This window comes from Aquila chrysaetos, chromosome 7, assembly GCF_900496995.4.
Source record: "Aquila chrysaetos chrysaetos chromosome 7, bAquChr1.4, whole genome shotgun sequence".
In the NCBI taxonomy this organism is placed as follows: domain Eukaryota; kingdom Metazoa; phylum Chordata; class Aves; order Accipitriformes; family Accipitridae; genus Aquila; species Aquila chrysaetos.
In genome coordinates this window covers 3,629,041-3,642,871 of record NC_044010.1, presented here as the reverse complement: position 1 = coordinate 3,642,871, position 13,831 = coordinate 3,629,041, and the positions used below count along the sequence as shown (strand labels likewise).

Here is a 13,831-nt window from a genome sequence, read left to right as displayed (position 1 = left end):
CATGGTCTTAGGTGGATGTTTTTCTCAAGGCAAAATGGTTCAGAGCAGCCTCCCCTCCCTGCTTAGGGTGTGGTGGTGACAGCATGGGTTAGCTCTTGGCTTCCCATTTTTCTAGCAGGGAAACAGAGCTGCTTGACCCGGAGACAACAGCATATGCGGTTTTTAAAAGCCCTGATGTATCCCACTCTGTAGTTCAGTGCCTAATGTGACAAACTGCTTGCAAGCACTTGCATTTCAAAGCCTAAAGCTCAGGAGGCTTGCTGGCATCTAACTATGCATCGTGGCTACTTTCTGCAAACATAGCATTGAGTGGAGAGAAGAGCTGGTGGCTGGATGTCTGCTCTGGCGTGCTTTAAGAGGCTGTGACTTGCTTGCCGGGTTCAGAATGAGAACAGGCTTCCAGTGAATGGCACTTGGATCCAAGCAGCCTTGTTCTCAAAATTCTGACTGATTTTTCCTGCTTGCTTTGCCAAGCAAGGGATAGTGTTTCCTAGTGTCCTCTGTGCATGCACACGCTTGTTCCGGCATGGCACTTGTCCCGTCCTGGTAGTGGCTCGTGCCTGCAGTGGAGTGAGGGCAGAGGCTGATCGTGGGTACAGGATCTTAAATCTTCTACTTCTGAGGAAGGCATTGCTGTTGTCTGGGTGCCAAGTTGGCTCTGTGGGCTGAAGTGGGTCATGCTGCCTCCCTCTGAATATCTAGCTGTTTTCCATCTGTTTTGATTTACTGTTTAATGCTTGTATGGTTCACTTCTGCAAACTTGGTGGGAGAGCTGGCTTTTTGCATGTGGACAGTCACCACGAAGTCCTAACTTTGTGCTTCTAGTGCTGCTGTGCTAAAGCCAGCTGGAGATGCTTTGGGTCCTTGGTCCTATTCCTGAACTGCTGATCTGTGTCTACCTCTGCAAAGGATTGCTTTAAAACCACAGCACTGAAACGGTCTGTGGTTAAAACTCCATGTTGTTGTGCCTCCTTCTTTCTTTTTTTTTTTTTTTTGGTGGGGTTTTAAACCCAGGTCACTTCTCTCATGTACTGAACAATATAAGCTCAAATAGTGAAGAGAGCACTAGGGAGAGAACAAATGAGAGTCTGAGGTTGGCAACTGTTTTAACTTGTCTTGGACACTCTAATGTGGAACCCCCAGTTGGAGATCATTAAAAAAAAAATAAATAAAGTCTTCCAATTGTTGGAGTCTGCCCATGCTGACAGCTGCATTGATGTAACTAGTCTTGAGATGATCCTAGCTGGGAAGGGGAGATGAGTTGCTCTAAGGGAGGAAGGAAGAAGGTGGGATGAATTTTACTGAATCTGGTGATGATGGAGTAGTGATGCAGAAATGATACTTGTTCCACCCCAGGCGTGACACTTGAACTTTCTGATTAGTGCCTGAGACTTCCTCAGAGTCCCACTGCAGTGAAGTTGCAAAATCAGTGTTGCTTGTATGATGCAGGCAAAAAAAAAAAAAAAAAAAGGAACCTGTTCTTCTTCCCCCTGGCATTTCAGCTTTAAACAGCCTTAGCAGCGGGCCTCTTGTTAAAATAAAAGGTGTGGGTGAGGAGGGACCCCTGAAAGTCCAGCTGCCTGCTCAAAGCGCAGCTACTTTCAAAGCATGGTCAGGTTGCTGCTGGCCTTTGCTGAGCTGAGATCTGAATACCGGCAGGGAGGACGGGGGTCCCGTACCTCTGAGCACCTGTGCCAGAGCCGAATGTGTGCTCTGCGGGCTCACACGGTTCCTCGCTAGGCTGGCCTTGTGCTGTAGCATAGCTGAGGCTCCCTTGCAGCCAGGTCCCAGCCACGTCTTGCAGGAATGCTTCTCGGCTGCGCTTTGCTGCTCAGGAGTAACACCTCACCTGGACATCTCGGACCAGTCCAGGAAGGTCTCTTGCATTTCATGATGTCGCTCGCCAGTCTAGTCACGATCTCCCAAAAGAAAAACTACTCGGAAGCCAAGTCTGGAGCAAGCACTGGCTAATGTTAAAGGAAAGCTTCACGCCGCTCTAATATCCTTGCCTGGATAAGGGACTGAAGGCAAACGGGGCTCTGATTCTTGGGGAAGGGAGCAGCTAACCAGGGCCAGGGTCACGGCGAAGGCAACACAAGGTGGTTTATATTGGCCCTAGATGTTGGGCAATATTTATAAGCGAAGCAATATGCGGTAGAGACAGCATTTACAGCAGCTTCCCCTTAGTGCAATGGGCTCTTGCCACATGGCTGAGCTCATCCTCCTGACTCTTTTTTCCACCCTCAGAGGGCAGGGTGTGCTTCTGGTGGTAACAGAGTCCCCTTTAACCCAAAGTGACAGGGAAGACTTTGCATGAGATGTCCGTGAGTCACCCTCCTCCTGGCCAGAAAAGGGACCTGAAATAGCAACAGTCCCTGAGCAGACGGGTGCAGAAGGGCTCCCAGGGGACAATGTTGACGGGACGGAGGGACAGAAGAGGCGTGTGCCCGACCCACGCATCTCCTTTGCTCGAGGTGGGGGCCCGAGGCAGAAGGGTGAGGGCAGGGCATGGGGCCAGCTGGGAATGGTGCCCACCAGGATTTGGGAGCCTCAGCAGACCCCCTGCAGAGCAGTTACCTCGCTTAGTGCCAGGCTCTCACTGAGGTGGTTGTTTTTTTTTTTTTTTTTTTCCCCAGTAATCTTTCGTTTTCATGAGACCCACCAATTAGCGAGATGAAAGGCACTAGTCCCTCCCGGGGACCTGCTCCCCAGCACCGTTCCTCAAGGGATAAAGCACTTTTCTGCCAGACCTGATGGTCTGCAAACAAGAAGAGGGCAAAACACCCCCCTCCAACCTATTAGGCCTCTGAACCAGCCGATTAGCCAAAACACAAAGCAGATTAACCCCAATTAGGTGGAAATGTATAAACAAACATATTCAGTAAAGCCTTTTGGATAGGCTCCCCGGGAGCCTGGCTTTGAACACACCTCCCAGGGACCTTCCGTAGCTCCCACTCACAGCTTCATCCTCCATCAGCTCCCAAATAATACCAATGCTTGGGGCCCCTTCCGTGCTCTCCCATAGCTCTCTGCTGCAGGCTTGCTCAGACCCTACCGGCACTTGCTTCAGAGGTTGCTGTGTTCCTCCTCTCCTTCTCCTCCCTCTCCTCCTTCTCCTTTTCTCCTTCTCCTTCTCCCTCTTCCTCTCCTCCAGCCCTCCTCCTTCTTTCTTCCCCTTATTCCACATACCGTCCCAAGAGACTCTGGACCCCTGGACTTTGGTGACAAAGAGTAAGGCAGAGGGTCTGTACCTATGGAAAGTTTTACTTTCCATAGGGAGGGATAGAAATTCCTCTCATTACATTCATCTGTCCTCCCACAAGCTCATCTGTCTCCCTGCTGCTTTCATCTGGCTTCCCGAACACGGTAACATCTTCACTTGCGTGAACTTCTGAGCCCTCTGACTTTTCAGAAGGCTGGAAAGCAAATACGGCCAGTTTGCCCAGCGCTGGTAACAGCAGCAATGGGATCTTGTATTTCTATGCTTCCTTTCACTTTAAAAGGCCCCACATTTCCTGCACGGTACACAAAAAAATTCCCTCTGCCTCCGGGAGGCTTGTGCTGCTGCTGTCAGGCAAACAGCCAGTTCAAACAGCCCAGAGGGGAGATCTGATGGGGAGGGAGATACCGAAAAGCTTCTCCAGTGAAATGCCAACAGAATTTTCCTACTATAGCTGGAAAAAGCTGTGCTGCTTAAGGAGCACGGGACTCTGGTCCCCATGCCTGGGAAAGTTGGTGTCACCCCCCGCAGGGGCTTGCCCAGCCGGAACCCCCACGTCCAGTCTGCTTGCCAAACTGGATCCCCAAAGCGTAGAAACAAGCCAGAAAGTGAGGGATGGTTTGAAAACCATCAGCTGTGAGGAATGGGAAACCTCTCCGCGGGCAGAGGAGCTCAGCTCCTCCCCGTACTGCTGCAGAGAGGAGATTGAATGGCCAGCAGAAAAAATTCACAGTTTTTTTTTAAATGTTAAAGGGAAAAAAAAAAAAAAAAGATTCTTGACAGCACATCACGTGCATGGACTGGGACCCACAGCTGACTGGAATCAGGGTTAAAAATAGACATTGGCGTTAACGGGCTCAGAGCAGCCTTCGGTGAATGAGTCCCAAGGTGAATTATGAAATCTAACACGCATTCTCTCCCTAACAAGTGTGGTTTCTATTGAGGGTTATTTACCTTGGTCTTCATACCTGCCGGACATAGGATATTAGTCTCAGGTTTCACAATTAAACAGATCTGGGCCAGACGGGGAGACAGCCAAGAAGTCGATAGAAGCACCATTATGGAGGAGGCAGCTCCACGCAACTTCTCAGCAACTGCCAAAGGAGTTTCTGGTTGTGGACCCTTGCCCAGACGAACTAACCCGGCTAAGTCATGATGCCGCTTGGTGAACGTGGCTTTCAACTAACCTCCTGAAACCCTTCATTCGTACAATACCTACCTGTCTATCCATGCATGTATTTGGCAATATGTATTAAGTGGTGAGGATCTGATAGTTTATATCCAACTGGTGCCCGCCTGCATTACCCATCCCTATAAATCTGGTCTGCCGAGGCACGGTACCCGGGCTGCATTTCTGTCGGATGAGCCAGAGCATCGCATGGTGCTCGTGATGGCTTCATCCCACGTGTGGGAGGATGGGCAGCACCTGAGCCAGAAAAAAAAACAACCAGAGCAGCACAGGCGTGAAGCCTGGCTGTGCAAGAATTATTGTCTCAAAAGTTCACAAAAGATTTTGAACCGACAAGTTTATACTCATCTGCCCTGTGCGTGGCACGGCCGGGCTGTGTTTGATCTGATGTCAGGAGCCCTTCAGTCAGGTTTACCACATCGTCAAGCTACAACCTGAAACGGCTGGGAAGAGTCTCCCCGCACCTCGGTGCTGCCCCAGCACCCAAAGCTGGGCCCACGGGCAGAGGAGAGGGGGAAGAGGCTTAGCAGGTAGTTGGATTTTTTCTCTTCCCCAGTTCGGCTATTTTCCCCTGTAGTTTTCAATTGTAACTACAGCTAATCATCCAGGCACTTTTTTCCTGCTCCTTCTTTTTTTTTTCCTTTAAAAAAATACTTTCTAAAAGCAAATCAGTGTGACAGCCAGTCTGAAACATGGTTGTCCCCAGCCTCCTCTTTTTCACATGTGCTCACCTACATGCTCTTACTTCTCTGCTCTCCCAGGTTTTTTTAGGAGGCGATTCATCCCCAGAGAGATTAAAATAGAAATGAAGAGTTTTTCCTTGGAGACAAGAATACTTCTGAGTGACCTTCTTTCTCCTCCTTGGTGAAACATGACCATCTTGGACAAACTGCTCCCAAAGCAACAGATACCACTCGCAGGCTTCGAGCAAAGTCTTCCCGTTGCTGTAGACCAGGGGTCAGCTGCACCGCCGGCATCCAGCACAAGCTGGTGGAAACAGTGTCATCACCTGGAAATATGAAGGTATGATAGGAAAGAAAACTTAATACTGGGATGAGCACACTCAGGATCTGCTGGGGAAGATCTATTTTGGTCTCAGACAGAGCAGTCAAGGCAGGATCCTCACTACCTCCTCTGGAAGCACTCAGATATAGCTACAGTTTGTCTGAGCCTGCCTCTTCCATTCTGGATTTCAGTGTGGTTTTGTAATCAGCTGTCTGAACCCATCAACATCTTTAAACCCCCATGTGTCATTACTGGCATCAAGGAACTTGCACTGGTGTCAGCAGGGTCCCTTTTCACGCCTTCCGGATGTCGCTGGTTTCATTTTATCAATGAGGTCATGTGAAATCCCCAAATTACTACCAAATTTGGAAGAAGCACTAAGCATCTCTTCCTCCTCTCTGTGCCTCACCCTTGAGTTATCCCCTCGCGTGAAGGTCTCCACTCACACTGCTGCATGCACGCGGTTGCTGGATCCTCAGCCAACACACATGAACCCACCTCCCCAAAACACACCCGCGTGGTGTATAACCACCATGCTATAAGAGGACTTTTCTGTTCGTATTATCCTTAAGGATTGCCCTGTCTCCACTCACATCAGTGGAATATTAACACCTGAACACTCAGGCAAGGTGTAGTTGTTTAAATACATGACCACAGATGTCTTACAGCTGCAGCTGTATAAATACAGCTACATAAATACTCTTTTGCCTGACCACCTTTCAGACTTGAACAGGCTTGTCCGCTGTCTAGGGAGAGCACAGCAATGTCATTGCTCCAGGGTATCGGTGGGGCTTGACCCCCCCCCACCAGCTCAGCATCCCAGTTGTGCCCTGAAGGAGAGCAGAGAGCTGGATCTGGATACTCTCTACAGCAGCCTTGGAAAGGTGCAGCAGCCCCCAGGGACAAAGCTTGCACCCTCTGCTCAAAAAACACAGGGAGAGGCAGGTATTTTGCCCAAGGTTGCACTGAAATTAAGTGAATTGCCAGCAGCCTCGGGGAGCAGCTTAGGATGTGCCTTGTGGGGCTGTAAGTATGGGATGGCTCACAAGGGATGGGGGGAGCAAAGCCTCCCAAGCCAGGTTTGAGAAATGCACCCTACTAGAGTCAAGCTTAAGGAAGGAAGGAGTACAGAAAAGCCTTTTCTTTCGCCGCTTCACTCCTATCAAGCCTTGAGCAGGAAAAGGGAAGCCAGTCCCTCTGAATTTTGGGCTCACGTCTGTGATCCAGCCCTAATAACAAGGCCTGTCCCACCTTGCTGAGGAGCAAAAGCGTCCTCCGACGCCACTCGTCGCGTTAACTGTTAGACAAACAGCTCCTCACGCGTCTGTGGGATGAGTTTCTGCGCTCGCCGAGGACACAACCCTCCAGCCTCGCGGAGGTGAGGCGGGAGCCGCGCCGTGGGAGCGGTAGGTTCGACGGAAGGCGGCGTGGCACGGGCAGGAGAAGAAAAGCCCTCGAGCCCCCGCAGCAGCCCCGTACGGCAGCGCACGGCGCGTCCCACCTTGGCCCGCTGGTTCCCCTCGAAGCTGTTCCTCTTTCTGGTGCCCGTCCCTGCCAGGCGGTGGGACATCGCCGGTGCACCCTGGACGGTTGTGGTGTTGGCTGAGGCTGTCCAGCACCCCACAGCTCCTACCCCCTTTCTCACCAAAAAAAAATAGTGAGAAAGGGGATTTTTTTTTTTTGCTTTCCTTCATTGTAAAGCACTTGGGAGCAGACAGATTTTTGCTATAAATGGCAACTTTTTGCTGCTCTATGGGGAAAACGATGTCACCCTTGGCCTAGGAATGCAGAGCTAGCCAAATCAGAGGTATTCCTCTGTACTCACATCATTCCCAGCTCCCTAAACTTCCCATCACCAGCCAAGGCTATGCGTTAGGGAACACAGGACAGGGGGGGAGACGTAGGAGGAGCAGGGGTTCTTAGGAGAAGATCAAATCTCAAAGCATCATATTTGCACTCATTAGGAAGCAGTAAAGAAGCGAGGCAGGCAGGGCAATTAGAGATAAGGGCAAGCAACACGCTGTTCCCAGCCCCATGTCCTGCCTGCTGGTAAAAGTGGGGGTGCAGCCCAAAGCATTCTTGACATTTTGTTCTCCCAACTGATGCCAGCTCAGTTCTTATCAGATATCTCCACGGCCAATGATTTTTCACAGTGGATAACGCCGCTGAACTGCATAGGAAAAATTCATAAACCTCTGTCCAAGGCAGCTAAGCAGAATGTTCCCTTCCCGGCCTTTATATGGGGGTGTTTGTGGTTTTACCTTTTCCACTCTTCTTCACTTAACCTCTTTCCTGCCCTGCACATTTATGGCTCTGACTCACGCTGAGTTGCATGAAGGTGAGGAACCTCAGACCAGATCCTTCCTCCACTCTCCCGGTCTCTTCAACAAACAACCCAGACTCACTCCCCCTTTTCCTTCTTAACGGAGATGCTGTTGCCACCAGAAAGATCGAACGCGCTCTTTCATCGTTCCGTGCTGCTCGAGCCGACCCTAAATTGCGGGGCCAGCACGCAGGCTTGGAGCTGGGGCAGGAGGGCACAGCCAGAGCAGAGCTGCCATCAGGGACCGGCTGTGCCTCGCTCCGGACCCCCCCGACTCTCCTCAGCAAGAAAATGCCCCCGTCCACCCTCCCCGCCGAGGAAAGCCATCCTCATGCTCGAGGATGCTCCCGGCTTTACAGTTTCCACAAAGATGCTGCGTCCGTGGTCGTGGAGGTGCTCCAGTTGCCCGCCAACATTTCGGGCTTAATGTGGGAATCGCCTTGCAGCCAACGGAGCCGCCTCTGAGAGGAATCTGACCTTGCGCACGCCGGCCTGACCTCCCAGCAGAAGTGGCACCCGAAGGGCCCTCCGGAGCGGATTTTGGCTGAATCTCAAGGATGCTTTTGCTGCTCTTCTTCCTTTATGCTGAACTACGTGAAACCGCGCCGTGCGAGAGAGAGAGAGACACCCTCCTTGTCCTGCTCTCTGTCCAACTCGCTGCTAAAGCAATATTTGGGGAGCTCAGTTACGTGTGCCGAAGCCAGGGATGCAATCCAACCACTTCCCTTTAGATTCCGTGCCCCAGGATAAGCAAGCTTTCCAGTAAGCGATCACACCCCGGTGATAACAGTGACAAAAGCACACCCTTGCCTGGAGTAACACGTGATGGCACCGTTAATGCAAAGCAAGGTGCCGTTCTGCCCTCCACCCCTGCGTACGATGGCTTTTTCAGGATTCCCTGGAATGGCTCCTCACAGATTAGGCAACGAGGAGCGCGTTAATTTTCCTACCCCAGGCTGCTCTGCCCTTGGCGGGGGAAGGAGCCTGCGCGGGCTGGGCAGAGGAGGGCAGTGGGCTACCCGCTCCGGGACCCTGAGCTCTCTGGGGCTATCTACCGATAGACAAGTAAGATAATAAGATAAGATTATCTGTAAGACTTATAGATAATAAGTCCTGGGGTTTCTCGGGGCTTCGGGCTCTTTGCAAGAAATCTGCCTTTTTCTGTGCAGCGCAACTCGCGCTGCAGCCTGCCCGGACCGTCGGGGCTCTATCTGGCAGGTACTGTGCCCTGTCCCACATCTTCCTTTTTCAGATGAAAGTGGGAGAACAGCAGCAGAGTTTGTTAGCGTAGGGCATCACTATAAACAGCCAGAACAACCCGCCTGGAGAGCAATGCCCGAGAGCTGCTGCAGCACCCACTGCCGTTGTTCAGACTTGCAGGGTTCCTCCAGGACATTAGCAATTGCCGCCAGGAGCAGATGTTTTCCTCGGATGGGTATTTCGTAGCCCCTGCGGGGCTCAGGGAATCTCTTTCTGCTGTAGCACTTTCCTGCTCCCTAAACTCAGATCCTTGGGGGGTGGTGGTTGTTTTTTCATCTTCCTTGTCTCTTTGTACTGCTTCAAATCCCCCCCTGTCCCGGGCAGCAGAGTCTTTCTCTTCAGATTTCTTTTGACGGTGATGTCAGCAGGCAGAAACCCGCTCTTCATTAAGTGCTCTGTTGTAACATATATAATATATATAATAAGTATACTATATGTCTGTTGCCTGTGAGCATGTATATATTTTCATACATATACAAACATACACTTGTATACACAGACATACATATATCTCCATCATCCGTGTCTACATTTACACGCGCGACACTATTCTCGCGCGTTACTAGTTGCTCCGCAGTGCTTTGCAGTAGAAGTGTTCTTGAAATGGTGATAGCGGGGTATCTGGGAGATGAGCTCCATGGCACTTTTCTGAACCAGTTTAGGCCCTTCTTTGGGTCTTTTTTGAAATAAGCAGGATTATTTTCCATTTTGTCCGTTCCTCCATTGTATTGGTAATGATAGGCATCAGCAGCCACCAGCCTGAATCTCTTCTGCGCAGGCTGCTCTACCACAGCCCCACGGAACTGTAGCCAGTCCTATGCATTACCATATTACAGCATCAGATACCAGCTATATCCAGCCATGTTCGTATTTTCGTGGCTTGCATGGCTTGCCTAGGGCCCGCAGGTCTGTGTGCAGCCATCCTTGACCCACACGCCTTGCTCTGCAGGTCCTAACTCTCTTTCTTGCGGTGCTGCGAATTCCCAGCTCTACAAACAGTTTCAGGGTCCCAGTTGCCCAGCCGTAGCCGTGCTTTTGGAGGGAATGCGCTGTGTTGCTTGGCATAGTCGGGGTTAGTTCTGGCTCTCCAGCAGTTCTTCTTGTTTTCAGTTCCAGCCGTGGGCTGGTCTCCTCCAAGGGAGTTGGCTATGCTCCTCTTTTCCTTTCCCCTCCCCTAAAACTACCAAACCTATCAAGCACATCAGAGCCAGCCGGCGTAAGAACTAGGACTATTTCTCGAGGCCTTTTTATTTCCTCGCACCTTGTGCAGGCAGCGAAACAGTCTTCGACCTTCCTCTGCTGCTTCCCACAGCACCAGAGCTCCAGTGGAGCTTTTAAGTGCGTGCTCCATCCTTCTGCCCTGATGTTTCCTCTGTATGTCTGGCACTGTGCGATCACCAGAGATTACTCAGTAATTCAGGTATTAATTTGCAGGACAGGGGCCTGCCTATGGTCAATAAAGGAGGTGCCTTTCTGTTTATTGCATGCAAGCTCTGCCCCTTCTCTGTGCCAAGAAAAGCTTCCCAGCACCTATAACTGACGGAAACCCTTCAATACAAAAGCCTGGAAGCCACAGGACTGCCAGTTCCCAGCTCCTTGCGACAGCAGGACTAGATCTGCCAGGTGAAATCCTGGGGGACAAATCACATCCCCACAATTCTTCCCTACCTGACCAGAACAAAGATTGTTTCCTGGCTTGGCTCTGGACTCTGGTTTACCCTTGAATACGCCAACAAGATGCACCGGGGAGATCCTTGAGAGGTTTCTCAGCTCAACCTGATCAAATACCAGCTGGTCTTTCTATCTGTGGCCAATCTCTAGCCCTTCAGACAGTCAGCCAGAACTGTCCTGCTTTTACAGGAATATGGATCAACAGGGCGCAGTTAAGCAAGCGGCTTGCAGACAGAGACAAAATCTAGCCAGACCGCACGCCTTCCCTCCGACCACGCAGACGGTAAGCGCATCTGTGAACGGAGAGGGAAACTTCTTTGCACCTGGACCGCAGCTCAAGAGAAGAGGGAAGCCGTAGCTCAGCGGCTGCTTCTGGTCTACCCAAGACCCCGGCAAAGACGGTCTGAAAGAGCGAGGTGCGCCGTCCCGCTCATTTGGGCGGACACGCCGCCGCCGGCGAACGCCGCCGCTGATTTCAGCGGTTAACAATTGTTTGCATCTCTGAGGGCCGCGCTGGCAAAAACATTTGATCTCCCTAGCAATATAAATGCACAGCTGCTTCCTCCAAAAATAGGAGGTAAATGGAGGCGAGAGGAGTGAAAGTGTGCGCGCGCTTGCGGTGCTCATGCTGCGGAGAAAGAGAGAGGGAGAGGAAACCAGACTTAGTGCAAAATAGAGGAAGTGGGAGAAAAAACAACACAAAGCAAACGCTGCATCCATTGAACGGGACGTGAATTGGTAGCTTGGCTGCTGTTTGACTAACTTACGGTATCACTAAATCCCATTCTCCTCACAGGGAAAGAAACCCTGCAACTGTGCATTGTCAGCGTGACGGAAGAAACAACGGCAGCTGATGCTGGTTGGGTCAGTATTACTCTCGGTCTCACAGACGGGGCTTTGTTCCCGGCGCGGTGACAAAGGGCTCCCTTCTTTCCTTTACCTCCCTCGAGTTGTTCATCGGCGTGTTGGAACAGTGCGTGTTTTAAGACTATACCGGCTATGGGTGGCGTGCCTCGGCCAGGTCCCTGGTCCATCAGGACCTCCGCCACCCCTGCCCCTTGGCAGGTCCTCCTCTCGTGCACCGGTGCCCTCCGTGGAGGGTGTAGGCAAAGCTCCATCTCCTTATCGCTCGGTGGAGCCCCGTGCTCCCGGGAGCCCGCTGGTACTAAGCACGCCCACAGGCAGATCACAAGCCCGCAGCCGACGGGTCTGCGGGATACCAGGAGCACGCACGGTGCTCCTGTCGCTTTCTGGTTGATCTCTCTGGTGACCCTCAACGCCTCCTAAACTTGTCGCTTGGGCGCGCTGCTCTCTCCCACCTCCCCTGGCAGATGAGGGCAGGGGAAAGGGAGGTGGTGGTGGTAAGTCTTAGCTGGTGCTCATCGGGGTGACCTCTTTCTCTCCCCGCATGGAAGAAAAGACTTCAGAAGCTTTTGCCAGCACCTGAGAAGGGGCGAGTTACCGCTGCTGAAAGAAGCAAACAAGGGACTCATGACTAACGTGCTCCTCTCTCCCTACGCTTCCTCGGGAGGTAATTTTTTCCCCTTTGGGCTGTGTCTGACGCCAGGCAACACGACTCACGTGAAGCCTAGCAGGCACTGGTGCACAGGCATGAAGACAGACCTGCCTCTGTCCTGAGGCCTCCACAGGCAGCCCAGGAACACAGCTCAGACTCTCCTCTGGGGTTTGAGTCCCGCACTGTTGGTTTTTTAGAGTAGGGATGGGCCAGATGACTCCACATATAGGTAGGGTAAGTTCAGGAGAAAAATGAAAAGGGAAGGTAAAAGATGCTTTGTGGTGCTTAACCCATACGTCTTTATTTCTCTCACCTCATGGGCTACTGTCCAGAGCCGCGCGAGGAGCTGCGGTAACATGTGCGTTTGTATCAGAGAGTGCACAACGGTAAAGGCTGTGCCAAGTATGCGCCTTTTGGGGAGGTCAGCAAAGAAGTTTCTTCTTTATGCTAATAGCAGCCACCCATGCATCCAGATCTCAGGAGCAATGAGACCAGGGACTGTACGTCGTAGCTCGTGAGAAGCTGGGCAATAACACATGCCCTTGAACCTATGACATCTGGGGGGACTGACCTTCTGCGGCAGGAATTACAAAGTACCTACAGCATGGCTTAGCTAACGTTTCCCACAACAGAGCAGGGGGAAGAGCTTAAGCTTATTTGAGATTGGTCAAGGGAGAGATAGGGTTTGTCTCCAGAGCTGTTTTTTATGGCACACATCTGAAAACAGTTTACATGTGGCTAGAAGGAAGCGTCTATGTTATTGTGGTTAAAATGACCTCTTATTATCTAGCCTCTATTTTAAGTAGGTGATGCATATATGTTCTCATGCCAGTACTCTTCAGTCTTTTAGCTGAAATAGCAGTTCTCTTTCACTGGGATTTACCCATCCGATGTATTAATAGGCAGCAATCATATGCCCTCTTAACATTCCTTTTGCTGGGCTAAAAAAAGCAAAGACCATCTAGACTCCTACTCTCATCCTCTCCCTTTTTCCCTAGATCATTCTAGTGCCTTCTTTGCACTTGTTACAGTTTTCTCTCTCTTTTTCCAGCTCTCTGGAAGGTACTTTTCTCCTCCTCTGTACTGGCAATGCCTCCTTGTTTTGTCTCTTCAGCTAACATTTACATTTTTTCTCCAAGGTCATCAGTGAAGATATGAAATTAACTGGTGCCAAAACCGGTCCCTATGGAATTTCATTAGCAATTGCCTACTACTTTATGTTTCAGGGTCTCTTCATTAAGCAATTCGTTACCCACTTTTCAGTTCAAGTGTGAATCCCTGTACTTCCCTGCTTTCACAACTTCCCAACCACCTTCTGTGAAACCTAGATACATTTCATATAGCACCTAACCAGTGTTTAAAAAATGATCTATTCTCCCCCTGCAAGCACAAAAATAATCGAAAATACCTTTCATACAGCCATGTTGAATTTTGTCCCATTGTCTATGCACTTCAATATCTTTAATTATTCCTACTTTGTTCTAGGATAAAAAGTTGTTCTGAGCCCTTGGGTCTGTAAGTAACCACATCCCTTTTTTGTTCCTTAATCAAATTTAGGCAAAGCTGTTGATACTGTGCAACTATGTGGTCCCCATCCAACCTTCAGTCAAACTGGTTGACTGAACATCGATGCTATTGGATTTACTA

The 13,831-nt window shown here is 50.7% G+C and overlaps 1 protein-coding gene across 1 annotated transcript in view; it reads right to left on the bottom strand.

Moving 5' to 3' along the window:
- Positions 1-5,049: 5,049 nt before the first annotated feature.
- Positions 5,050-13,831, bottom strand: part of CD58 (CD58 molecule) — a 72,646-nt gene continuing 63,864 nt past the window's right edge. Inside the window, exon 12 of the transcript XR_003924171.1 lies at positions 5,050-5,418. The gene's annotated coding sequence lies outside the window, so the exon portion shown is untranslated. The remainder of the gene's footprint in view (positions 5,419-13,831) is intronic.